The sequence below is a fragment of the Heterocephalus glaber genome, unplaced genomic scaffold (genome assembly GCF_053883595.1).
Source record: "Heterocephalus glaber isolate CG9 unplaced genomic scaffold, H.glaber_assembly_v1.0 deba00001460, whole genome shotgun sequence".
NCBI classification, from domain to species: domain Eukaryota; kingdom Metazoa; phylum Chordata; class Mammalia; order Rodentia; family Bathyergidae; genus Heterocephalus; species Heterocephalus glaber.
The window spans coordinates 13,500,831-13,527,455 of NW_028258307.1; the positions used below are offsets into that span (position 1 = coordinate 13,500,831).

The window sequence follows — 26,625 nt, forward strand, 5'->3', positions numbered from 1 at the left end:
AATCTAAATCAAACTTATCTGAATCTATTCTAATGCCAAAAACTTAAGTTACACAAGGAAGGATTGAAGAAAATAAAAATAGTACTAACATATGTTGAGAGCCTACACTGTTATTTAATCCTCAGAGACATATAAAGTCAGTTGCTGTTATTTTACAGACAAGAACCTAAGACTTACAAAGGTTCAATGAGTTCACATAAATAAAGGAACAAAGGGGAATTTTATCTCAGCTGGGCTCTGAGATTGCATGTACAATTCTGCTTCCCTGAGCAAGAAAAGTCTGGAGAAAGGATAACAGATTTCTCAAAATATATGAAAGGCCATCAGTTAAAAATAAGGGATAAATCTTCTCATCTATTGAGAGCTACATCCAGGACAATTAGTAAGTATTTGGGGAAGGAATTTTCACTTCCAGATAAGATACTGTAGCAACTAGAGCTGTCCTGCATTGGAATTGCCCATGATAGAAAGGCGACGTTTAAATGAATGAACATATGACAGAAACATCATGGGAGACATGAGAAATGATCCTCAGTGGTGTGGGGTGGGAAATGGAATTTCTAGGCTCCATTAAAGCCTAAGAGTCTATGAACCTAACATCTCCACACAAAATAAATTGCCCTCATTTTTCCCAAGTTCTGGATAAAAGACTATAGTTATACACTATGAAGCATCTGGTTCTAACCCCAATTTTTACTTCTGGTTCTCTCTAAGCTACAAATGGTATTATTTAAGTCTTAGTTATTATTTTCACACCAGAGTAAAAAATTGATGAGCAATATACTCAAATTTTTTTATATAAGCTAGTCATAAACTAGATCATCCCATCCCTGAATCTGTCCAAGTTAGAATTAGTCCTTAAAATTTCAGAAAATGTTTCCCATAATTTTTAGAATAGAAGCAAATGCCTCAATATCCAACAGAAATGTTATTTGTCCTTATGGTATAAGAATTCTTCTTAAGTGACCATGATCTGTGTAGTTGAAGGTGGACTAAAAATTAATGAAGCCTGAGACAGCTCCTGGAAGAAATCCCAGTCTCTCTTGGATGGCTGTAGAGGAACATTAAAATCTGTTCATCCATTAAATGGTTATGCATAAATCTAACCTATTCAAACTTTTTTCTCAATGAAAATAATGATTGTGGGGATCTTTCAGGATCATTAGAAGTATCAAGAATGAGGAAGGGGCCAGGATTTATTTAAAACTATATACTTTGTGATCATTTCTAGTCACTTCTGAACCAGGAAAAGTCATACACCAAGGCTTCTTTGCACCTGTTTCTAGCAAAATGACAATCACAATGCATCTGTGTGCATACATATTACTCCTTTCATTGTGAATTCTATTGGCATTGCTTTTTTGCCTTTTTACACTCAGGTCATAAATATCATGTATGGATATGGAATTAAGGACACTCTTCCTGCTCTGTAGCCAAGTCAACCATGCTCTGTGGGTCAGCTAATGCTAATGTTCATGGCTTATTAAGGAGAGGCTTGAAGTAAGACATCCATCTCCCTGGAATGTCAGTTTTTTTAGGCATAAAGACTTCCTTTTTCATCACCAACAAGGATACAGCCTTGGAAGTATTATTTTTTTTCTAAGTACAGTAAACTGTTCATGGTCTACTGCATCAAATGGCATCTTCTTGTGAATAGTATTTTCTGTAGGTCACCCATTTACTGCCTTCTTTTTGTAAATATTCAGAAAATAGCCGTCAGCAATCAACTGAGTCATAGAAGTCCATGATTAATGGGAAAAGTTGAATCATCCATGCCTGATTTACTCCTCTTTTAGAATATTGTTATCAAGAAAACATTTTAATGTATTGAATTTTTGGCAAGAATTATTGTAGTATCTTTTGGTTGATAGTTTACTATGTGGTCTTCCAATTATCTGATGTTGATTTAACCACACAGTTAACATTGGAAATATGTTAAACATTTTAAATATACACTTGTTAATATTATTAATTTCAAATATATATATTCCTTTTTTGAATACATACTGTATGCTGAGAATCACTAAAGGCTTAACATGCATTTTGAGACCTAGCCTTCATAACACTTTAGGAAAGAGGCATGTGTATTATTCCAACCAACTTTACAAATGAGAAAAATGAAGTCTAAATAAGCCCTGAACTCACTCAAAGTCACATAGTTAGTATCTAACAGAACTGTTTGGTTCATTTATGAGTATTTTCTGGCTACTTTTCCTAGTAAATCATGAATTTTATCACCAATTCCCTAATCACAAGTAAGAAAAATATTAGCTATCAACAGAACTAAATAAAGATAGGCATACTTACAATTTGGGATATGGCTATTAAGATCACATAATTTCAAGGAAAACACACCAATGTCAACTTCTAAACATGAGATTTAAAAGCATATGTGCAGAGTCACGCGGAACACGCTGAATCAGCCCACTGCAGACTGGCAGGTCTGCGGACGCTGTACCAAGGTCGCAAGTCGCGCAGAATGCACCGAATCAGCCTGCACCCCAGCAGCAATCCACTGGACACCCCCCCACACCCTGCTCCTCTGGCCTCTTCTCTGTACAGCCACCTGGTTCCACACTACAAAGATGCAGAGGACACTGGACCACCAGACCACTGTACTGGGTAAGTTGGAGTCCTCTTCACCTCCCATCAGGAATGGGACTATCTTCAGGGGAAGGGAAGCTGGAACCTGCAATACAGCTCTGCAGAGTTCAACCCTACAGGAGGACAGGGAGCTCAACTTGGGACTTGCAGCCAGAAATCTGCCTGAATCTCACAGGTCTGCGACTAGCTTGCTGAGACTCATTGACTTATATCTGCACACTGCTACCCACGTTGTCTATTGTGACAGCAGAGACATTCCCTGAAAGAGGCCCTTCATCTTCACTGTTATTTTTTATTCCCCAAATTAGTATTATTAGTTTGTTTTTTTCTCACTTCTTTTCTTTTGCTTCTCTTATCTTTAATTTTTTTCCTACTCTTTGCAAATATTTGTTTTTCTCTTTTTTTTCTTTTCTTTTCTTCTTTCTTTTTCCTTTCTCTCTTACACTCACTGTCTTGCTCTCCCATATTGTTCATCTTCCCTTTTTGTCCCTGTTTTGTTCCTCATTTGGAGTTCTTCTTTATTTTCCTATTATTTTCTTTTTCCTTCTCACCTGTGTCCTCTGGCCACACTGCTAACCTTCCCCTATCCTTCTTCCCATCTGTCCTCCCTCCCCAACCCCTTCTAACTCCTCATCCCAAAGAGTAAAGTTGTTATATGAAGAGTTTATTCACTAAATGTTGGGTTGGTCCTCAATCTTGATTTAATTAACACAACGAAAGGTGATAGATTAATAACTACCACAAAATGACATTTTCAAAGATGTACTTGATGCAGTGGTGTTGCTGATTGTATCACTTGGGCTAAGGTGTTGTTATTGATCTAGTCAATGAACCTTCCTAGTATAAGGAAAATCAGATGGCCTTAGAGTCATTAGAGACTCAAAACTTAAAGACCAGCTATATCTGGAAGACACCTCTGAGAAGCAATCATTCCATAAGGGTTACAAGCAACAAAGATACCTACAATAAGCAATTTCAAACTATCAACCCAGAAGTTAAACCAAGGACAGTACCAAAAACAAAAATGCAAAGACATTTAAGCAAGGCACAAACTCAGACTTCAACCCCACCAAGGGTAAATCCTGGGGGAAATGAGATGGAAAAGTCCCATAACCAACCACCTGGATACCCTGAACTGATAGCACAGGAAGTAACAAAACACATGAATGAGGCTCTAGAAAAATTCAAAGCAGAAATAATCTCCCAGATATCTACAGAGATGGTGAGCAGAGTGAAAGACATGATTAGAGGCTCTAGCACAGAAACTGATAAAAAAAAAATAGATGAGCTCAGAAACATGCTGGAATCCATGAATACCCAGCATAAGAAAGAAATGGAATCCATGAAAAAGATTCAAACACATATCCGGGAGACCAAAAACTCCATTGAGGGCTGGGGATTTAGCTCAGTGGTTTCACTGCCTGCCGCACAAGTGCAAGGACCTGAGTTCAATCCCCAGTACCAAAAAACAAAAAACAAAAACTCCGTTGAAAGTATCCACAGCAGATTAAGGGAATCTGAAGATAGAATGTCAGATATAGAAGACAGGATCGTGGTTAGAGACCATGAAAATAGAGATTTCTTAAAAATAGTTAGGGACTACGAGAAATCAATCCAACAACTACTAGACGATGCAAAGAATAACATAAGACTGATAGGAGTCCATGAAAAAACAGGAGAAAGTACAATTGATATAAAAAAAAATGTTCACAGAAGTAATAGTGGGAAACTTCCCAGACAGAGGTAGAGAATTGGACATACAGATAAGTGAGGCATATAGAACTCCAACTAGCCATGATAAAAAAAAAAAATCTACATCTAGACATATAGTCAAGATCCCAGAAACCCAACAGAAAAACAAAATCCTACAAGCAGTTAGAGAAAAGAAACAAATCACCTACAAAGGAAAGCCCGTCAGAATCACAGCAGACTTCTCAACACAAACCCTCAAATCAAGGAGAGCCTGGAGTGAAGTATTTCAAGCCCTAAAAGAAAATAACTTCCAACCTAGACTGTTGTATTCTGCAAAATTATCTTTCAAAATCGATGGGGAAATTAGATACTTCCACAAGAAAGAACACCTGAGAAGTTTCATGAAAAAAAAAATCTACATCTAGACATATAATAGTCAAGATCCCAGAAACCCAACAGAAAAAGAAAATACTACAAGCAGTTAGAGAAAAGAAACAAGTCACCTACAAAGGAAAACCCATCAGAATCACAGCAGACTTCTCAACACAAACTCTCAAATCAAGGAGAGCCTGGAGTGAAGTATTTCAAGCCCTAAAAGAAAATAACTTCCAACCTAGACTGTTGTATCCTGCAAAATTATCTTTCAAAATCGATGGGGAAATTAGATACTTCCACAAAAAAGAACATCTGAGAAATTTCATGAACTCCAAACCAGCACTACAAGCAATTCTAAACAGTATCCTAGAAAGAAGAAATGAAGCTCACAAGTCCATGAAGCCCAACAGAGGGAAGCCACCAGGCAAGGTAAGACTGTAAAGGGAAAGGGGGAAAAAAATAAGAAATAAAAGAGCCAACAAAAGTAAAACATCATGACAAGGATAAATCAATATCTATCAATTACAACCCTCAATGTTAATGGCCTCAATTCACCAATCAAAGAAATAGACTGGAAGAATGGATTAAAAAGGAAAATGTAACAATATGCTGTATATAAGAAACACACCTAACTCAAACAGAAACTCATAGACTGAAAGTGAAAGGATGGAAAACAGTTCTCCATGCCACAGGAACCCAGAAGAAAGCAGGGGTAGCAATCTTATTTGCAGACAAAGTAGGTTTCAAACCAAAACTAATTAAGAGAAACAAAAATGGTCACTACATCCTTGTGAAGGGAACAATCCAAGAGGAAGAGATGAAAATCCTAAATATATATATGCACCAAATATGAATGCCCCAAACTATACAAAACAAATATTAATGGACATGAAAAACCAAATGAGCATGAATACAATTGTAGTGGGAGACATCAATACCCCACTATTACAAATAGATAGATCATCTAGACAAAAAGTTAACAAGGAAATTCTAGAACTGAACCAAGCTATTGAACAAATGGACTTAATGGATGTTCATAGAGTGTTCCACCCCATAAAATCAGAACACACATTCATTTCGGCTGCACAGGGGTCATTCTCCAAAACAGACCACATATTAGCATAGGGCATGTCTAAGTAAATGTAAAAGAATTGAAGTTACCTCCTATATATTATCAGACCGTAATGCAATAAAATTGGAGGTCAATAACATAAGAAACCACAAAACTCCCACAAAAACACATGGAAATTGAATAACACCCTCCTGAACAACCAATGGGTGACAGAGGAAATTAAAGAAGAAATTAGTCTCTACAAGTAAATGACAATGACAGTACAACATAGAGGAACCTATGGAACACAATGAAAGCAGTTCTATGAGGGAAATTCATAGCAGTGAATGCCCGTGTTAGAAAAACAGAGAGAACTCAAATAAATAACCTAATGCAGAACCTCAAGCTCCTAGAAAAAGAAGAGCATAATGAATCCAAAGCTCATACAAGAGAGGAAATTATAAAGATCAGAGCAGAAATCAATGCAATGGAGACTAAGAGAATGATACAAAAAATTAATGAATCAAAGATTTGGTTTTTTGAAAGAATAAATAAAATCAATAAACCTTTAGCCAACCTTATCAAAAAAAGGAAAGAAAAGGCACAAATACATGCAATTAAGAATGAAAATGGTGACGTCACAACAGATCCAACAGAAATCCAGAGGATCATCAATACCTACTTTGAGAACCTCTACTCCAATAAAATGGAAAACACAGAAGAAATGGGTAGATTCCTAGATACATATGAATTGCTGAAGTTAAATGAAGAAGATATAGAAATTCTAAACACCCCAATTAAAATGAGTGAAATTGAAAATGTAATAAAATATTTACCAACAAAGAAAAGCCCAGGTCCTGATGGCTTCAATGCTGAATTTTACAAGACTTTTAAAGAAGAACTAATGCCATTACTCTTTAAATTCATCAAGGAAATTGAAAGGAAAGCAATACTTCCAAATTCATCCCTGGAAGCAAGTGTTACTTTGATTCCAAAACCAGGGAAAGATCCAACCCAAAAAGAGAACTACAGGCCAATCTCCCTAATGAACATAGATGCAAAAGTCCTCAACAAGATACTGGAAAACAGAATACAGTGGGTCATTAAGAAGATCATATACCCTGACCAAGTTGGACTTATCCCAGGGACGCAAGGATGGTTCAACATTTGTAAATCAATAAATGTAATACACCATGGTAGCAGAGTCAAGGACAAAAACCATATGATCATCTCAATAGATGCAGAAAAAGCATTCGACAAAATCCAGCACCCATTCATGATAAAAACCCTACAGAAAATTGGAAGGAAGTTCTTTATCTTAACCTGATTAAGGCTTTCTATGAAAAACCAACAGCCAACATCATACTAAATGGTCAAAAACTGAAAACTTTCACACTAAAATCAGCAACAAGACAAGGATGCCCACTATCACCACTCCTGTTCAATATTGTTCTGGAAACATTAGCCACAGAAATTAGAAAAGAGAAATAAATAAAAGGAATAAGGATAGGAAAGGAAGAAGTTAAACTGTCATTATTTGCTGACGATATGATACCTTATATAGAAGACCCAAAAAACTCGGTCAAAAATCTAGACCTAATTGACAGATTCAGTAGAGTACTGGATATAAGGTGAACACCCAAAAAACAATAGCCTTCTTGTACACAAATAACAGACTCACTGAGAGAGAAATTAGGGAAACAATCCCTTTTACAATAGCATCCAAAAAAATGAAATATCTAGGAATCAGTCTAACAAAGGAAGCAAAAGACCTTTACACTGAAAACTACAGCACTCTGAAAAAAGAGATCAAAGAGGATACAAGAAAATGGAAAGACATCCCTTGCTCCTGGGTAGGAAGAACCAATATAGAGAAAATGGCCATACTTCCAAAACTACTATATAGATTCAATGCAATGTCAATTGAAATTCCAACAATATACTTCACAGAACTAGAGAAAACAGTCCAAAAATTCATTTGGAACCATGGAAGACCTAGAATAGCTAAAGCAATTCTAAGTAACAGAGACATGGCTGGGGTATCACAATCCTCATCTTGAAACTATACTACAAAGCTACTGTGATAAAATCAGCATGGTACTGGCAAAGAAACAGACCTGAGGATCAGTGGAATAGATTAGAAGATGCAGATACAACTCCAGACATGCTCAGCCACCTCACCTTTGACAAAGGAGCCAACCACCATCATTGAAGGAAAGATAGCCTATTTAATAAATGGTGTTGGAAAAACTGGATTTCAACCTGCCAAAGATTAAAACTAGACCCATATCTATCACCATGCATTAAACTAAGATCAAAGTGGATTAAAGATATAAATATTAAGACAGAAACACTAAACTTGCTGGAAGATAAGTTAGGTAGAACTCTTGAAGACATTGGCATAGGAAAAGACTTCATAAACAAAACCTCAGCAGCTCGGGAACTAGCAGAAAGAATCAACAACTGGGATCTCATCTTATTAAAAAGCTTCTGCACTGCAAAAGAAACCACCAACAGCTAACAGACAACCTGCAATATGGGAAAAAATTTTAGCAGTTGTACCTCAGACAAAGGACTACTATCGAGAATATATTAAGAACTGAAAAAACTCAGACCCCCCAAATCAAAGACCCAATTCGAAAATGGGCATCTGAAATGAACAGACATTTCTCAGACAAAGAAGTAAAAGCAGCAAAGAAATATATGAAAAAATGTTCAACATCACTCATCATTTGAGAGATGCAGATGAAAACAACACTGAGATTCCACCTCACCCCAAAAAGAATGGTTGCTATTAAGAAATCAACAAATAACAAATGCTGGCAGGGTTGTGGAGAGAAAGGAACCCTTCTCTGTTGTTGGTGGGAGTACAGACTGGTGCAACCACTGTGGAAGTCAGTATGGAGATACCTCAAAGAACTAGGACTAGAGGTCCCATTTGACCCAGCTATTCCCCTGCTGGGTATCTTCCCAAGAGAACTAAAAGAATCATACCACAGTGATATATGTGCACCCATGTTCATAGCAGCACAGTTTGTAATAGCTAAAGCTTGGAAGCAGCCCAAGTACCCATCAACTGGAAACCGCATAAAGAAAATATTTTTTTTTATAAAATGGAGTACTACTCAGCCATAAAGAATGAAAAACTAGAGTCATGTATAGGTAAATGGATGCATATCGAGGCCATACTCTTAAGTGAAATAAATAGGACACACATGTGGAAATACCAAATAGTTTCTCTAATGTGAGAAACTGATAGTGTAAACAGGGCTTAAAATAATTAAAATGAATAATTGATAATTTGAAATACAAAAAATGGCCTAAAGGCGAAGGAGTGAAGGGAGGGGAAGAGGAAAGGAAAAGAGGGAAAGGAAAAACTATGAGAAAAGAAAAAAAAAGGAAATGAAATCTATGTAAATAGGGAAGGGCAGAGGGGGTGAAGGGCGCACAGGTAATGGGGAAAAAAATAAGAACCAAGATATATCATGTACAGGTACAAACACCCAATGATAAATGTAATCGAACTGTATACCTAAAATGTACCAATAAAATAACTAAAAAGTTAAAAAATTAAAGAAAAATAAAAGCATATGTGCAATTATAACTATCTAAAATAGGCATTTGCATGGAAAATAAAATTAATAAAACTATATGAGTAACATTATTTTGGTTTAATCAAATTTCCCTTAATGTTGTTATTGCTTTGTTTACACAATGAAAATTACTCAAATTTAAAACTGATCAAAAATAATATTGATCAATAATTGTTACTATGTGATTCAAATTGTTATATATATAGATGTGTATGTACATATATTATAGAAATGTATATGTACACGCATATGTGTGTGTGTCCGGACTGGACTGTGGATTGAAATGCCTCCCTCAAACATAGGCTTGATTTGAATATTAAACCCTAATCCCTATTGTGATGGTAATAGTAGTTGAGGCCTCTGGGAGGTGATTCACATTAGGTGAGGTCATGAGAGTAAAGCCCTCTAGATGAGATGAGGGACTTTTTAAGAAGAGAGAGGCAGGCTTCTCTCCATATGAGGACACCACAAGGAAACAGCCAAGGTAGGAAGAGGGCCTTCACAGGGAACCAAATCTGCCAGCACCTTGACCTTGGATTTCGCAGCTTCCAGGATTGTGAGAAATATATTTTTAGTGTTTAAACCACCCACTCTCTGATATTTTTAAAGTAGCTAGAGGAGAGTATATGTATGCATATATTCTGAAAGTTTATATAACAGTTAAAAATAGTTACTTTTTACAGATGTGGTCACTCATGATTTAGCTCAAGTAGGAATTCTCACCGATAAAGAAAGGAAAAGACAGAGAATGGAGGCTTGCGATATAGCTCAGTGGCAGAGCACATGCTTAGCATGCATAAGGGCTAGGTTTGAAGCCCAGCACCAAAAGAATAAATAAATTTCAAATCAAAAACAAAGAAAGAGAGGAGGGAAAAAAGGAGAAAGAAGGGAATAATTTGATATATATGAGTATATGAGCAAAAGCATACTATATAAAAATTAGAAAGTTTTTAAATTCAAATACAGAGGCATATACGTGTATTTATATTTCAAAACCACACATGCATGATCACTTACCAAATGGATATGGCACAAAGACTAGTGTGTGCACACTCCTACAGATAAAGCTCAAGTGTATGGAAATAATACACTTGAGCCAGTTATTCAATACCCTTCCAAGCCATCCTTTGGCTTCTGCTTGTAGGATGATGATGCTTTGATAGTAACATGTTTGCCTCATTTTTCCTGCAAAATGCCTAATGAGTTTCCTCAAAATAGGTCAGTTCTTTTTTTCTCAATTTGATCATATAGGAAAAAATAACATTTCAACCCAGTATAAACCATGGGGGGCTCACACAGTGTTCTCAAACACATCCTCCCATAGATGATCACAGCAGCCTCTTGAAGCCAACACCTCTATCAGGTCTAAGGCAAATTAAATGATGTCATCTTTGCATAACAAGTGGGTAGGAATCTCAAGATGTTCACTTCAGATCCAGTCTTTCAATTATTTTATGGGGTTAACACCCTATCTGTTTACAAAACCAAAGAATAAAAATAGTCCAGGTAAAAGTTTTCCCATTACAATTTCTCAATAGTTAGCCAACTGAAGCTATAAATAGCTTTATTGTATTCTACAAGAGTGATATTTTATCTTTTTTCTCTTCTATACTACATATACTTGGTAATTAGGAATTGCATATATGAGCCAATTAACCTAATAAAACCATTCCAGTACTAGTTTAAAGTTTAGAGGCCACAGGATAGAGTACTAACAGTATCTTGCATGTTTAAATGTTCATAGAATTGGCTTTCAATGACCCAAATGAATCTCATAGCACATAGAGAAGTGGAGTTCATTAGAGCAGGCATGTATAACAGTTACCGAAGCAACATTTTTTAACAGCTGAAGCTTATATGATTACGAGTTACTTTCTTTATGAAAATGAGCAATTAGCAGCAGTCTACTTTATCAGGCTGGAAACGTAGGCTTGATTTTTTTTTTTAATGAAAAGGACAAGATGGTGCTTAAATTTGAGTTTAATGGACTGCAAACGCCCACCCTCATTTTGAAGCATTAAAGTCAAGTCCAAGAAAGGATAGATGTATTTATAGGAACAGCTTCACTCTCTTCTTAAAACCAGAAGGCCCGGTGCAGATGCCAATAATAGCAGGCCTCCTAGAAGGGAATTATACTATCTTTTCTACTCATCCCACACTTCTAGTGGAAAACTGGAGAACAGAATTGATAAGCAAAGCATTACAAGTGAACTTTACAACCACACATTGGCATTTGAGGCTTGACTTTAGGAAGTGGACACTGAAGGCAGAGCCACAGAGTTAAGTGAATGAAAGGTTTATAGGGGAGGGGTGTGATCTGGGAAAGTCCAAGAGAAGAATCGGGATTGACAAGGGAGCTCTGAGGCAGCAGTGCAGATCAGACATCTCCACCCGAGGAAGCACAGAGGCAAACCTTAAAGGAACCACATTTGAGTGGAAATAGCCAGGCCCTTGTTTTACAGTCTAGTTCAGCCACTGGCTGGGTTCTCCTCTGGTTTCACCTTGCTCAGAATCTGAGGCAGACCTGAAGTGGGCAGCAGAAATCTGTCAGCCAGGCACCCTCTTTTCTTTAAGAGGGTTAGGGTGGCTAATTTTCACGTCTGCCACACGTGGTTACTCACATAGATATGGAGGTGTCATGTTAGAGCCTGGTTATATGTTTATTGCATGTAGTATACAAGGACAAATGTGACCACAAATTGAAGACAGACAAGCATTCATCCAATTTATCATTAAGAAACCACTTAGTTTTCTTATAATCACAAAAGAAAATAAACATGTAGTAATATGTACCTTACCCTTAATATGTCAAACTGCTTAAGAATTAAAAACATCACAGAAAAAAGGAACTAGAATCTATGTATTCAGTAGTGAGTCTAAATATACTCAATAGGTGATAGATCGAGTTGGAATTAAGCCCGGTTATAGAGAATCCCACAGTTAAAAGTCTTACCAAGCAGGAAAGCTGAGCTTTCTGAAAGCTTTGCCACAGCTGTGGCATTTAACATGGTCACAAACAGAAGGAATGGCCCTGTTCACAGACAGGGAAATGTTACTTCCCCAACCTACCCCATGACACAAAGGTTATTATGCAGTCTGTAATTGTTCACTGCAAAGGATTCTGTAGAAGCCATTTCTCAGCTGCTTCAGTATAGTTTGTTTATAAAATAGTCAAATTTTAAAGTGTAAAATAACTTACTCATTAAGACTTGGTGCCTATTTAATGAAATGACTTAAAAAAGAAATTTTAATATCAATATTTCAAAATGAGGCCTCAATGAACTACCGAGAAGCTAGAAAAATTAAAATCTAGCTCTAAATTAACATGGCATTAAAGAAGATAGCAAAAAAGAAAGTGACTATCAAAGATATTCAGGGGACATATCAACATTGTTTGGGATTAAAATATTTGGAAACAGCTACAGGGAAGATTATGGAATTTATAGCACAGAGTCCCCAGAATTCCTCTGTGAACAAAGTGAAATATTGAAATAAGCATCATCAGTACTTCTGTCTTTCATTCTTCACCTTTATCCCTGTTCTGACCATTTCACCACCACAGACATTCAGGACCCCCAGGCTACACCCTGCAGCACTCTCCACAAATCTGAATGGTCCACCTTGCTTTAGCAGCGCCCTCTCCAATACCTTCTCCCTTTTCTTCCATAGCTTGACTTTTACCACCCACCAATGATGAACACAAGACATGAACTTGCTGTTTGATGTGAAGAACCAGAATTAAAGAGTCCTTTCAATTATAATTACAGAGAGGTGCATAAGTTGAGGACAAGGGACAGCTGCAGGCAAGATTCTTCCACTAGGAGTCCACTTCCTAGCTAAGTTTACAGAACACTGTAATGGATCATCAGCCACTCAGAGCTGCCCCTGACACCAGAGTACCACTTCTACCCATATCACAATAGAGTGCAAAATGCCCCAACAACTATTCCCACTCTATCCTCTTAGTTCTAATATACAGAATTGAATGAATGCAAAGAATTATTTGTTTTAAACAAGAGAATCAGTTGACATAGGATTAGTAATATATCCATTAAAGAATGTGCATGATTCACTCTTTTATGATAGAGCATGAGAGATTATAATGAATTTAAATAGATGTGTCTATGCCAATTTAAAGAAAAACTATACCAACACACAAAATCTTGCCAACATTAACTCCCTCTCCAGAGTGGTAAAATATCATGGTAAGACTAACATGGGTCTTATCCAGCTATTCTACTTCCTAGTTATGGAAATTTAGGCAAGTTATAAGGTGGAAATAAGAATATACCTGATACATAAGACTGTTATGAAGTTTAGATAGGCTAATATATGTAAAGCACAGTGAATCATTTGTTCAGGAAAATAAGAAAACTATACAATCTAGATGTAGAAAATGACTCATTTAATGAGTCCACACAATTACAATTCGAAACATTTATGACAATTTAGGTCAAATAAAAACATTACATTGCATCTTCATTCACCTTATTCACCAGATCCAGCACCATGTGACTTCTGGCTCTTCCACAATGTCAAAATGACCATGAAAGGTAAACATTTTAAATCATTTCAGGACATCAAGGCAGCCAGGATGGCATAACTAAAAGACATTCATGAAAGAGGACTTTCAGAACTTCAGAAAATGGCAAGAATGATGGAATAAGTGTGTTTAAAGTGAGGAGGAGTATTTGGGGGGTATTCATGCTTTTTACTGTAATAAATTTTTTAATTTGAACATTCACCATATTTTGTGACCATATTGTATATACCTTGATTTTTAAAAACAGACCTTAACTTTTCATGTTTTAGTAGAGACTGGAAACATTATGTTTGTTCAAAGTTTTGCTGGTATCTATTCTCTAAAAGTACCTTGGCAATTTGACTTGTAGGTGGAAACACCACCTGTCCTCTTTCAGTACATAGCTTGCATATTTTACTAGAGGAGGTTATTTTTTAGCTTCAGGGGTAGACTGATCTTTCTCAAGGATCTCTGGGAGAGAAAGGAAAAGGATAATTATGAGAATTTATGTCTATTCTCCACTAAACACCTTTAAACCAGATTGGTCCACCATGATCAGAGACATAAAGCCTTGAAGTTGATAGAACACCACACAATTGCTCTAAAAACCATGAGACAATCTCCTTGGCAAGGACTGTGTTGTTTTTACTACCTGTGCCATCAGCCATGTTAGCAGAATGACTTTATACACAGTGGATGTCAAAGGTGGTGGGTGCTGTATATGAACTACAGATTAATTCATTGACATAATACTGGTTTACAGGCATAAATATGTCTTTCTGGATTCCCAAATATAGCTGAGAAATGTTTTCAGACACTGCTTGAATGTGAAAAGTAGCTCTGAGAGTTATTGGAATTGGTCTACAAAAATGTTTGATTTTACTTGCATCTCAAAGATATTAATTCCTGGAGAGGCTTGAGATTATACATAGTTTCACACAATTAATGCAGGAATTCTTGTTGAAAGGATATAACTATATGCCATAAAGTATACGGTAAATCAATAGTTTTAGGGGTAAGAATGTAAGGAATAGGATTTTATCTAAAGGGAATATTTCTAAAAGAAACAATACTATTAATGCAAACATTTTAAGCATTGTATTCTTAAAAATACAAAAGCTTTTTAAATGAAAAACAAAAAACACATTTTCTTCAATAATACTATTAGGACATACTAAAACAGAAAATTAAATTTACTTAAGAATGTAAATCATGTCCAATTATAATTGTCTTAATAGTTTACATGAAAAATGAAAGTCAAGAATCAATACATTTAGGAAAATATAAAAATTTATTTTACTTTTACAGAAAATTATTTTATAGTACACTCTTAACTCCTTCCCTAAGTATAAAATAATATCACAAGAAAGTTTCTTCCCACATCCCATCAAAATCTCTGCTCTAGAACTACGACATTCCTCCACTGAAGAAAAAAGAGCTTTAGATTCACCTCCACTCACATGAAATAACTAAAAGACTGAGCATAATTTTTAAAACAATTGTTCTAATGCACTGAACAACAGAAAGTACTAAGAAAAAGAAAGAAAGAAGGCGAGGTCTAAGAATGTGGCACTAACTTCCTGGAAAGGAATTTGGGGCTGCAGCAGATACCGGGTAGAGAAACCCAAACAGAGTCTGGTGGTTTCTTTGAGTTGAAGCAAGAGAGTTCAGAGTTCAGAAGGGCCAAGGTGGCTCGAATTGTAAACATGGAAATGTAGCAGGAAGAGAGGCACAGTGAAAGAGCTAGCAGAGGTTCCACTGGAACCCTTGTGTGAATACCAAGTGCTACATGTCTTGAGAAGACTACCAAGGCTGAAGAAACAACCACTGAAATGAAGCAGACAAATCCAAAGCTCAAGAGGACCAGGAGCAGTTCATATTCATATCAGCCATACTAGAAAGGCTTTGTATCACATAGAACATCAAAGAAAGTCTTCAGAGGAATAATGTGCCATAAGATTGTAGTGGGATCACATTAGCCCAGGATCAGGGGCTGCTCTGGACGTGTCTAACAAAGCTCATAAGTAAGACTTGAAAGAGACAAAGTGTTTTCAAGTAATTTAATTTCATCCTAGAACAAAGTCAAAATATTTAAAGAAATATACAGTAAAAATCCTGGCACCCAACAAGGTAAAATTTACAACGTCTCATCTACCGTTCAATCAGAAATTACAAACATACAAAGCAGGAATGGAAAAAAAGGTAGAGGAAAGCATGAGCATAATAAGAAGTGTGGAATACCTCATATATTGCAAAGACCTAGATCAAACTTCTGGAGAGAAAAACATGGGAAAAACATATAAGAAGTTAGCAGAAGATTAGATACTACATAAGAAAAAATTAGTGATTATGAAGACACTGTAAGAGAAACTAACCAAAAAGAAACAGAGCTAGAAATAAAACTGAGGGGAAAAAAGGAACTGAGTGTCAGTGAATTGTGGAATAACACTAAGTTGGAAGGAAGTGGGTGGAGAAAAGGGTGACCAGACACTCTGGACTCAGTCTTAGTCCTCCCAATTCTCTCTGCCCAAATTAATCTAGGGACTCAAACATTTTCAAATACCTACATACAACTCACTTAGTTTGATCTTCCATTTCTATTTTACCATATTTTCCTTTATTCTTTACAAACTGGAGATGATTTTTTCTTTATATTAAGTAGATGGACTCTTATTCAACTGTTATATTTTCTTCCAATCACATTTATCTTCAAGACAGTTCAAGTCTTAGCCTTTTCATAAATTTCATATGATTTTACTAAGCTACTGTGATTTCCATGTGCTGTGAACTTCTGTACTATTCAAGGATAGTCCATAATAATACTGCTCATCATTTTATATTTTTTTGGTTTTTGCCTACTATCTTCCATATTTATTCTATGTTACAGCTATAATTTTTATTTCTTTATGCCTTGAGCATACTCAGTAACTAATTCTAGTATGATTAATAAATCTGTGTGCCTATATTGAATGTTCATTCCCTTGTGCTGACTATGAATGCTTATTTTAAAATATTCAATCATCTGTGATTTTCTTGATTCTGAATGCTAAAATTCACAGCAGATCCAACCCCTAGGAGAACAGTGAGAATTCTTCATGCTCCATTCCTGATCTGAAGATTTACCCTCTTCTCCATTACTAGAAGCTTCCCACAAATCAGGATGAAGTAACTACAATACAATATATGTTTTTCCTCTAGGTATTAATGGTATATAACAAATCACATCAAAACATGGTGGCTTAAAATAACAATGTTTGTTTTCTGTCTATCTCGACTACTGTGGGTCAAAAACCTCCAAGTGGCTTGGCTGGACAGTTCTGATTTGGGATCTCATGTAGCTAGTCAGATGACACTGGAATTGCAGCACTGAAAGGCAAACTTGGACTGGAAAATCTCCTTAACCAAGTGGCCTACTCACATGGCTGACAAGTTGCTACTGACTTTTGGTGGAAGGGCTTCATTTTCCCTACACAAGGGCATCTGTGAAGTGCTACTTGAGTGTCCTCATGGAATGGCAGCTGGGTTTTCACAGAAAGAACAATCACAGAGACAGAGGAAAAAATCAGATGCTAACAATGCCTTTTAGTATCTAGCTGCAAAAGTCCCATATTGTCATTTCTGCCATTTTCTATAGGTCATATAGGTCAGTGCCCCCTCACTGTGGGAAGGAATTACAGGGTATGAATAACAGAAGGAAGGAATGTTGAAGCTGTCATATGCTGGCCACTACACTCCTCTTTCTAGAAGCACGGAGTCATTAAATCAGGCTTTGCATGCTTTCTTGTTATCTTTAACAAACATTTCTTATTAATTTCACATTCATCATTGAACCTGTAAGAATCTTATTTAAGCTGTCAAGCACACTGCTTCTTTTATTTCCATTATACCTCACCACTCCACTCATAATCCTAACACCTCCCAGACCCGGTCAGTCTACTTATCATTTATGTCACAAAAACACAAGTATAGTGTAGAACCAATATTCTCATAGCTTCTGTGCCTCAACCCAAACTTAAAACCAGATGAAATAGTAATAAAATAGCATACATAATATGACAAACTTTTCTTACATTTGATTTTAGGGGTTTTTTTTTCCTTACTTGGCAAACTGCCTGGTCTTTCTCAAACTACTTGTGTGGCTAATGTTTATTTATTTACCCAGTATCATTATAAATTCATATCCCTTCAGCTTTATTGAGGTGTAATTGAAAAATAAAAGGTGTATATTTGAAGTTTACAATATGATGTTTTGATATATATATATATATATATGCATTGTGAAGAAATTACCACTGTCAAGCTAATTAGCATAACCATCATCTCATTTAATTACCTGTGTGTGGTGAGAATACTTAAGATCTACTTTTTTGCATATTTCAGTATACCAAACAGTATTCTTAACTACAGCCACCATGCTGTTCACTAGATTTTCAGAAATTACTCATCCTGCATAACTGAAACACATTTCTCTTTTATCAAAATCTCCAATTCCCCCCTCTTCCCCACTACTGGCAACCATTATTTTACTCTCTGAGTTTGACTTTTTGTATTTCATATATAAGATCATGAAGCATTTGTCTTTCTGCATCTGATTTATCTCACTTAGCATAATATCCTCCAAGTTCATCCATGATATACACAGGGCATGATGTCTTTTTTTTAAGGCTGAATTATATCCCCTTCATTCATCTACCAATAAATGCTTAGGTTTTATCTCTAACTTGGCTATTGTAATAATCCATCAAGGAACTTCAGAGTGCAAATATTTCTTTGAGACACTTTATTTTCTTTAGATACACACCCAGAAGTAGAATTTTTGGATCACATAGCAAGTAGTTCTATTTTAATATTTTGAAAGACCTCTATACTATTTTCCATAATAGTTGTATTATTCATATCTACAGGATACAAGGGTCCCCTTTTTTCTTTTTCCCAACACATATTACCTTTTGTGCTTCTGATGATAGCATCTTAACAGGTATCATTAGGTAATAGCTCACCTTTCAGTTTGGTTATTGTGATCTTCAATACCAGAATTTGTTTGATTCCTTTTATGGTTTCTATCTCCTTGAGCTTCCCATTTGAGCTTTCCCTTCATTTAGGTGTCCATTTTCTCACTGAGCTTCCTTACAATGATCATTTTGGAAAATCATAGATGATCTGAGTCTCTGAAACCAGCCTAAGATTGAGGCAGGCTTGGGTCCCCAATTCAGGCCATAGAACAAGCCTGGATCTTCACTCTGTAGAGGCTGGGTCTGTAGGAGACCGTATGGAGCCCGGGTTTGCAGGGGTCAGCGAACACCATGGCAAGTGTGGAGCCTAGAGTTGAGGACTATCTTGGTAGTTTGGTGAGCGTGGACCTGGGGCCACTGACATCAGCCTACAGCCCAAAGACAAAGGCCTGGCCTAGCACCAGGGTTAACTGAGGGGGGCACACTGTTGATATCTGACCCAAAGTTGGGTTCTAACTTCACTTTCCTTCCCCAGGCAGGGAGGCTGTCTTTCCACTCTGTTGATAGAGCTTGTGGAGGGGTAATGCAGATAATACTGTCCTTCCTGTCTTCTTCAAAATTTTTTCTCATTTCTCTGCTACACCCAGATGCTTTAATCTTTCATCTGGATTCTTTAGCTTTGTAAAAGTATATTTGTGAAGATACAATTGTTGCAATTGATGTTCCTGTCACAGGAGGGCCCCTGGAAACTCCTATTATATGATCTGGTTGTAACCTTCAGTATTATAGATTTTTAACAGTAAATTCAAATGGCAAACTGTGTGTCTCAGAAATAAGAATTAACATTTTTGTTTCATATTATTTTTAAGATTGAAGATATTAATTCCAATGTCAAGTTATCTTTCTATTGGCCAAGATGCAAATGAGAGTATCAATAGCTAGAGAAGTTCTCACAACATTAGCCAATTCCTAAGTTAATGGACTGGATAATTCATTCTACTTAGTAGACTTTTAGATTGTAGTGATCTAAATTGATCCCATCTAGCATTTGGCATTGACAAATCGGTTACATTTATTTTGTAATCTCTGCAAGAGTTATTCTTAGACTTCCTTATCATTTGTTAAATTAAGAGAATCATGGTAGATTTTTCTTTTAGTTCTTATCAACTTACTTTATATTATCTTCACATGACACCTGAGTCAAAATAAGCCTACAAACAGTTGTTCTTGTAAAACTCATTCTATAGAATACTTTCCCTGAGAGTTCAGCAAAAGGACTTTTAAAGCTTAGATTTGTTTCTTGTTTTGTTTTGCTTTTTGAGACAGTGTCTCACTAGGTAGTTCAGACTGGCCTTGAACTCACTATGTGGCCCAGGCTGGCCTTGAACTTACTGAAAGACATGCACAACATCTGTCTGCTCGATATTTTTACAAGAGTTTCTCCTCAGTCCATATGGTTTACTACAATGCAGATTTCCTGAACGCAGCCTGAGGGCCACAGCCAGGCCACCACCTGATTTTGTAAATGAAGTTGAACTGGAACATCACTGTGATCCTTTGTTTACCAGTTGTCTGGTACTACTCTTGCACTGCAACAGTGGAGTTGAATGGTTGGTACAGAAATCACATAGCTTGCAAACCTTAAAGTATTTATTTTCTAGGCCTTTATAGAAAAAGTTTGTTCACTCTTACAAATCACAAAGCAAGCAAGTAAAGAGAACTGTTATTCAGTTGATGTAAGTGACAGACACCCAATTTCAAGATCTGCCCTCTTCTCAATACATTGAGTCAAGTGACAACATCAAGGTGAACAGACTGAAAGTTGGATATCCTGCCTAAACTTAGTAATCCAAAAAGAGAGCTCTTTATTTTCCAGGTTTAAATAACCATCTTGTCTTAGTCACTTTCCCATTGCTAACACAAAATATCTGACACCCAGAACTTAAAAACGAAAAATTTTGGTTTAGCTCATGGTTTCAGGAGTTTCTAGACATGGTATGCAGTCTCTAAGGTAGAAATCCCATGGCAGAAAAGCATGATGAAGCAAAGCTTATTAGTTCATGGCAATCAGGAAGCAAACTAGGGGAACAAATGCTAGAGAGTAAGGAACCATATATAATACCCAAGAGACTCCATGACCCAGAGGGACACCCAGGAGCTTACTTTTTTAATCTGGTAGGCATATGTTAATCCAATGTAGCTGACACATGAGGTTTAATGGTCACACGTCTGTACAATAAAAAGTATAAAGCATTGATGAAAGAAATTATAGATGACACAAAAAAATGGAAAGATATCCTGAATCAATATTGTTCAAATGACTGTATTACCTAAAGCAATGTGTAGAGTCAATGCACTTCTCATCAAAATGCCAACAACTTTCTTCACAGAAGTAGAAAAACAATCCAAAAATTCATATGGAACCACAAGAAATCCAGAATAGCCAAACTGATCCTGAGGAGGAAATAAGAACTAAAAAAATTTGCTGGGGATTTAGTTCAGCAGAACAATGCCTGCCTGGCAAGCATGAAATCCTGAGTTAATCCCGGTACAAAAAAATAAAATAAAAACACTGGAAGCATCACTATATCTGACTTTAAAATGTGCTACAAAGCCACATAACTAAAACAGCATGTTTCTGGCATAAAAACAGACACATAAACCACTAGAACAGAATACAGAATCCAGAAATTAATCCTCACACATCTAACTGATTTTTGACAAATGCACAAGATATTCAAGGGAGAAAACAGTCTCTCTAATAAAGAATGCTGGCAAAATTGGATATGCATATGTAAAAGAAGGAAACCAGATCCTTTTACCATATACAAAAATTAATTACAAATGGACGTGGCGCGAGGCGCTGGAAGCTGTGGATACTGGGCCGCCTCGCCAGAAGTGCCGTGCGGCTGTAATATCCCCTCATGGTGGAGGTAGCGACTTGGGCCAGGCGAGTTGGAGACTGAGCTGGGAACCTGGCAGGTGTGTGTCGTGCCCTCCGGGCTCCGCGTCCTTGATGCTGCACTGGTACTGAGCTCACCCAGGCCGGGACCATGGTGAAGTATTTCCTGGGCCACAGCGTGCACGGTAGTACTTGGGACCAAGTGTTGGCTGCCTTTCGGCAGCGGTACCGGAATCCCTACAGGAAACATGTCTTGACTGAAGACATAGCACACCAAGAGGTGACCCCTGATCAGAAGCTCCTGTCCCAGAGACTCATGCCCAATACCAACAGGATGCCCCTCTGGGCAGAGCGACTGTTTCCTGCCAACATTGCTCACTCAGTGTACATCCTAGAGAATTCTATAGTGAACCCACAAAATCAGACCATGCCTAGCTGATGGTGATGGAGGAATGATGTGTTTACTGTGTGAACTCCTACAACAGTGGCTGGACTGAAATCTGCCAGGAAGCCTGGGTCTCCTCTAGCTTATTTAGTGTCTCCAGAGCTGTCCAGGAATTTGGCCTCGCCGGGTTTAAAAGTAATGTGACCAAGACCATGAAGGGTTTTGAATACATCTTGGCCAAGCTGCAAGGTGAAGCCCCTTATAACACACTTATTGAGACAGCCAAGGAAGTCAAGGAGAAGGCAAAGGAGTCCATGCTGGCAACTACAGAGAAGACCAAAGACCTCGCCAGCAAGGCTGCCACCAAGCAACAGCAGCAACAGCAGCAGTTCGTGTAGCTGGTGTAGGCCCCTACCACCAGTACCACCACAGGTCACCAGCCAGCATGGCTCTGCTCCCGCTGCCCTCTTCCCATTGTACTTTATTAAAAATCAACTTCTAGCCCTCTGTGCTGTCTGGATGGTGGGTTGGGCAGGTATCCCATAAGCATCTGCAGTCCACCAGAGTATCCACATTTGAGCCCATCCTGTTTATTCCCCTATTGGGCAGCTGATGGCAGATGCAGAGAGGTGCAGAGATTTGGCCAAGGTCACAGGCAGAATACAGGTCAAGTGGAAGTAAATGACAGCCTGTAAGCTCCACAATTGCAGGGCTCTTTATTTTATTCTCTGTGACCCAAGTACCTAGAACAATATCTAGCACATAACAGGCATTCAATAAATATTTGTTGAATTTAAAAAATTAATTACAAATGGATCAAAAACCTAAACGATTTTACTACAAGAAAACATAGGAGAAACACTTAATGATATTGGTATAGGCAATGAATTTTTACATAAGATCCCAAGGCGCAAGTAACAAAAGTAAAAATAAACAAATGTGATTAGATCTCTTATTAAAAAGCTTCTCGGTCTGAGAAATGTCTGTTCATTTCAGATGGCCATTTTTGGATTGGGTCTTTAAATTTGGGAGGTCTGATCTTTTAAAGTTCTTTATAGATTTGAGATAGTAGACCTTTGTCTGAGGAAGAGCAGGTGAAGATTTTTTCCCACATTGTGGGTTGTCTCTTCACACTGCTGGTGGTTTCTCTTGCTGTCCAGAAGCTTTTTAATAAGAAGAGATCCCACTCATTGATTGTTTGTGCTAGTTCATGGGCAACTGAGGTTTTGTTCATAAAATCTTTTCCTACACCAATGTCTTCAAGGGTTCTACCTAACCTCTGTTCCAATGGGTTCAGAGTTTCTATTTTAATATTTAGATCTTTAATCCATTTTGATTTTAGTTTAGTGCATGGTGAGAGATACAGGTCTAGTTTTAATCTTTGGCAAGTGGAAGCCCAATTTTTCCAGCACCATTTCTTAAAGAGGCTATCTTTCCTCCAGTGAGGATGTTTGGCTCCTTTGTCGAAGATGAGATGGCTGAGTGTGTCTGGCACAGTTTCTGCATCTTCTAATCTGTTCCACTGGTCCTCAAGTCTGTTTCTTTGCCAGTACCATGCTGTTTTTATCACAGTAGCTTTGTAGTATAGTTGCAGGTTGGGGATTGTGATACCCCCTGCCATGTCTCTGTTACCTAGAATTGCTTTTGCTATTCTGGGTCTCTTCTTACTCCAAATGAATTTTGAAAAAATGTTCAACATCACTGGTCATTTGAGAGATGCAAATGAAAACAATGCTGAGATTCCACTTCACTCCAGAAAGAATGGCTGCTATCATGAAATCAACCAATAACAAATGCTGGTAGGGCTGTGGGGAAAGAGGAACCCTGCTCCACTGCTGGTGGGAGTGTAGACTGGTGCAAGCACTGTGGAAATCAGTATGGAGATACCTCAAAGAACTAGGACTAGAAGTCCCATTTGACCCCACTATTCCACTACTGGGGATCTTCCCCAAAGAATTACAAGAATCATACCACAGTGATATAATGTGCACTCATGTTCATAGCAGTGCAGTTTGTAATAGCTAAAACTTGGAAACAGCCCAAATGCCCATCAACTGGAGAATGGATAAAGAAAATGTGGGGTTTTTTTTATAAAATGGAGTACTAGTCAGCCATAAAAAATGAGAAATTAGAGCTAAGTGGATGCACATTGAGGCAATACTCTTAAGTGAAATAAATAGGACACACATGTGTAAATACTGAATAGTTTCTCTGGTGTGAGAAACTGAAAGTGTAAATAAGGACTAAATGTATAATAGGTAATGTGAAATAGGAAGAAAAGGGGCAAAGGGGAAGGAAGTGGGAGGGCTAGGGGAAAGGATAGAAGGGAATGGGATTAATATGAGAAAATGGAAAAATAGGAACAAAATCTTTGTAAATAGGGAGGAATGGAGGGGTTGAAGGGAGGGCTGGGCAAGGGTGAAAAATAAGAACCAAGAGAGACTATGGAAAGGTGCAAATTTCCAATGATGAATGTCATTATATTGTTTACCTAAAATGTACCAATGATTAGAATGAATGATCGATAATGTAAAATAGGAAGAAAAGGTCCAAAGGGGTAGGAGTAGTGGGAGGGGCAGGGGAAAGGAAAGGAGGGAAAGGAATAAATGATGAGAAATGGAAAAAATGGAAATAAAGTCTTTGTAAATAGGGAAGGGTGGAGGGCGTGAAGGGAGGGCTAGGAATGGGGAAAAAATAAGAACCAAGAGGCATTACATAAAGGTACAATTCCCAATGAGAAATGTAATTGTGTTGTATACCTACAATGTACCAATAAAAGAATTTAATACAAAAAAAAAAAAAAAAAAAAACTTCAAGGGCTGGGATTTAGCTCAGTGGTTTCGCCACCTGCTGCGCAAGTTCAGGGACCCGAGTTCAATCCCCGGTACCAAAAGAAAGAAAAAAAAAGCTTCTGCACAGCAAGAGAAACCACCAACAGTGTGAAGAGACAATCCACAATGTGGGAAAAAATTTTCTCGTGCTTTTCCTCAGACAAAGGTCTACTATCTCGAATCTATAAAGAACTTAAAAAAATCAAAACTCCCAAATTTAAAGACCCAATCCAAAAATGGGCATCTGAAATGAACAGATATTTCTAAGACAAAGAAGAAGAAATAGCAAACAAACATATGAAAAAATGTTCAACATCACTGGTCATTCAAGAGATGCAAATGAAAACAACGCTGAGATTCCACCTCACTCCAGAAAGAATGGCTGCTATCATGAAATCAACCAATAACAAATGCTGGTAGGGCTGTGGGGAAAGAGGAACCCTGCTCCACTGCTGGTGGGAGTGTAGACTGGTGCAAGCACTGTGGAAATCAGTATGGAGATACCTCAAAGAACTGGATTGGAAGTCCCATTTGACCCAGCTATTCCCCTGTTGGGTATCTTCCCAAAAGAATTAAAAGAATCATACCACAGTGATATATGTGCACCCATGTTCATAGCAGCACAATTTGTAATAGCTAAAACTTGGAAGCAGCCCAGTTACCCATCAACTGAAGATTAGATAAAGAAAATGTGGGGTTTTTTTAAACAAAATGGAGTACTACTCAGCCATAAAAATGAGAAATTAGAGACATTTATAGCTAAATGGATGCACATTGAGGCCATACTCTTAAGTGAAATAAATAGAACACGTGTAAATACCGAATGCTTTCTCTAATGTGAGAAACTGAAAGTGTAAATAAGGACTAAAAGGTATAATAGATAATATGAAACAGGAAGAAAAGGAGCAAAAGGGAAGGGGAAGTGGGAGGGGTAGGGGAGAGGAAAGAAGGGAATGGAATTAATATGATAAAATGAAAAAATGGAAACAAAGTCTACATAAATAGAGAGGGATGGAGGGGTTGAAGGGAGGGTGGGGGAATAGGGAAAAAAATAAGAACCATGATTACATAAAAGTACAAATTTCCAATGATGAATGTCATTATATTGTATATCTGAATTGTACAATAAAATTAAATTTAAAAAATAAAGAAGCTCCTGTACACCAAAGGAAAAAATCAACAAAATTAAGAGAAACTCTATAGAAGGGCGAAAAATGGCACACAATTAATCTGAGAAGAGATTCATATCCAGAATACTATATATGAAGAGCTCTAAAAGCTGAACACCAAAACAATCTGATTTTAAATAAAAGAACTACATGTTTCTCAACAGAAGAAATACAAAGGGCAAACAAGAGCATGAAAAATGCTCACTTTCACTCATCATCAGTAAAATACAGATCAAAACCACAGTGAGGTATCATCCCATCTCCATTTGAATGCCTGTCATCATATTGACAAAAAATAACCAATACTGGTAAGAATGCAGAGAAAAGGGAACTCATACAATGTTGGTGGAAATGTGAACTAGCCACTATGGAGAACAGTGTGAAGATTCCTCAAACAACTGAAAATTCAACTATATGATCCAGCAACTTCACAACTAGGTGTAGACACAAAGGAGATAATCATTATTCCACAAAGATACTTGCAGTCCTATGTTTATTGTGGCACTCTTCTCAATAGCTAAAATATCAAATCAACCCAGATGCATGTCA

At 37.2% G+C, this 26,625-nt stretch overlaps 1 protein-coding gene and 1 pseudogene across 4 annotated transcripts in view; one reads left to right on the top strand and one right to left on the bottom strand.

Annotated features, from left to right (window-relative positions):
• Marchf1 (membrane associated ring-CH-type finger 1) overlaps positions 1 to 26,625 on the bottom strand; it is a 1,027,787-nt gene that overhangs the window by 929,826 nt on the left and 71,336 nt on the right. The gene's annotated exons all lie outside the window — the stretch shown is intronic.
• Positions 21,801 to 22,474, top strand: LOC101724065 (PRELI domain-containing protein 1, mitochondrial pseudogene; annotated as a pseudogene).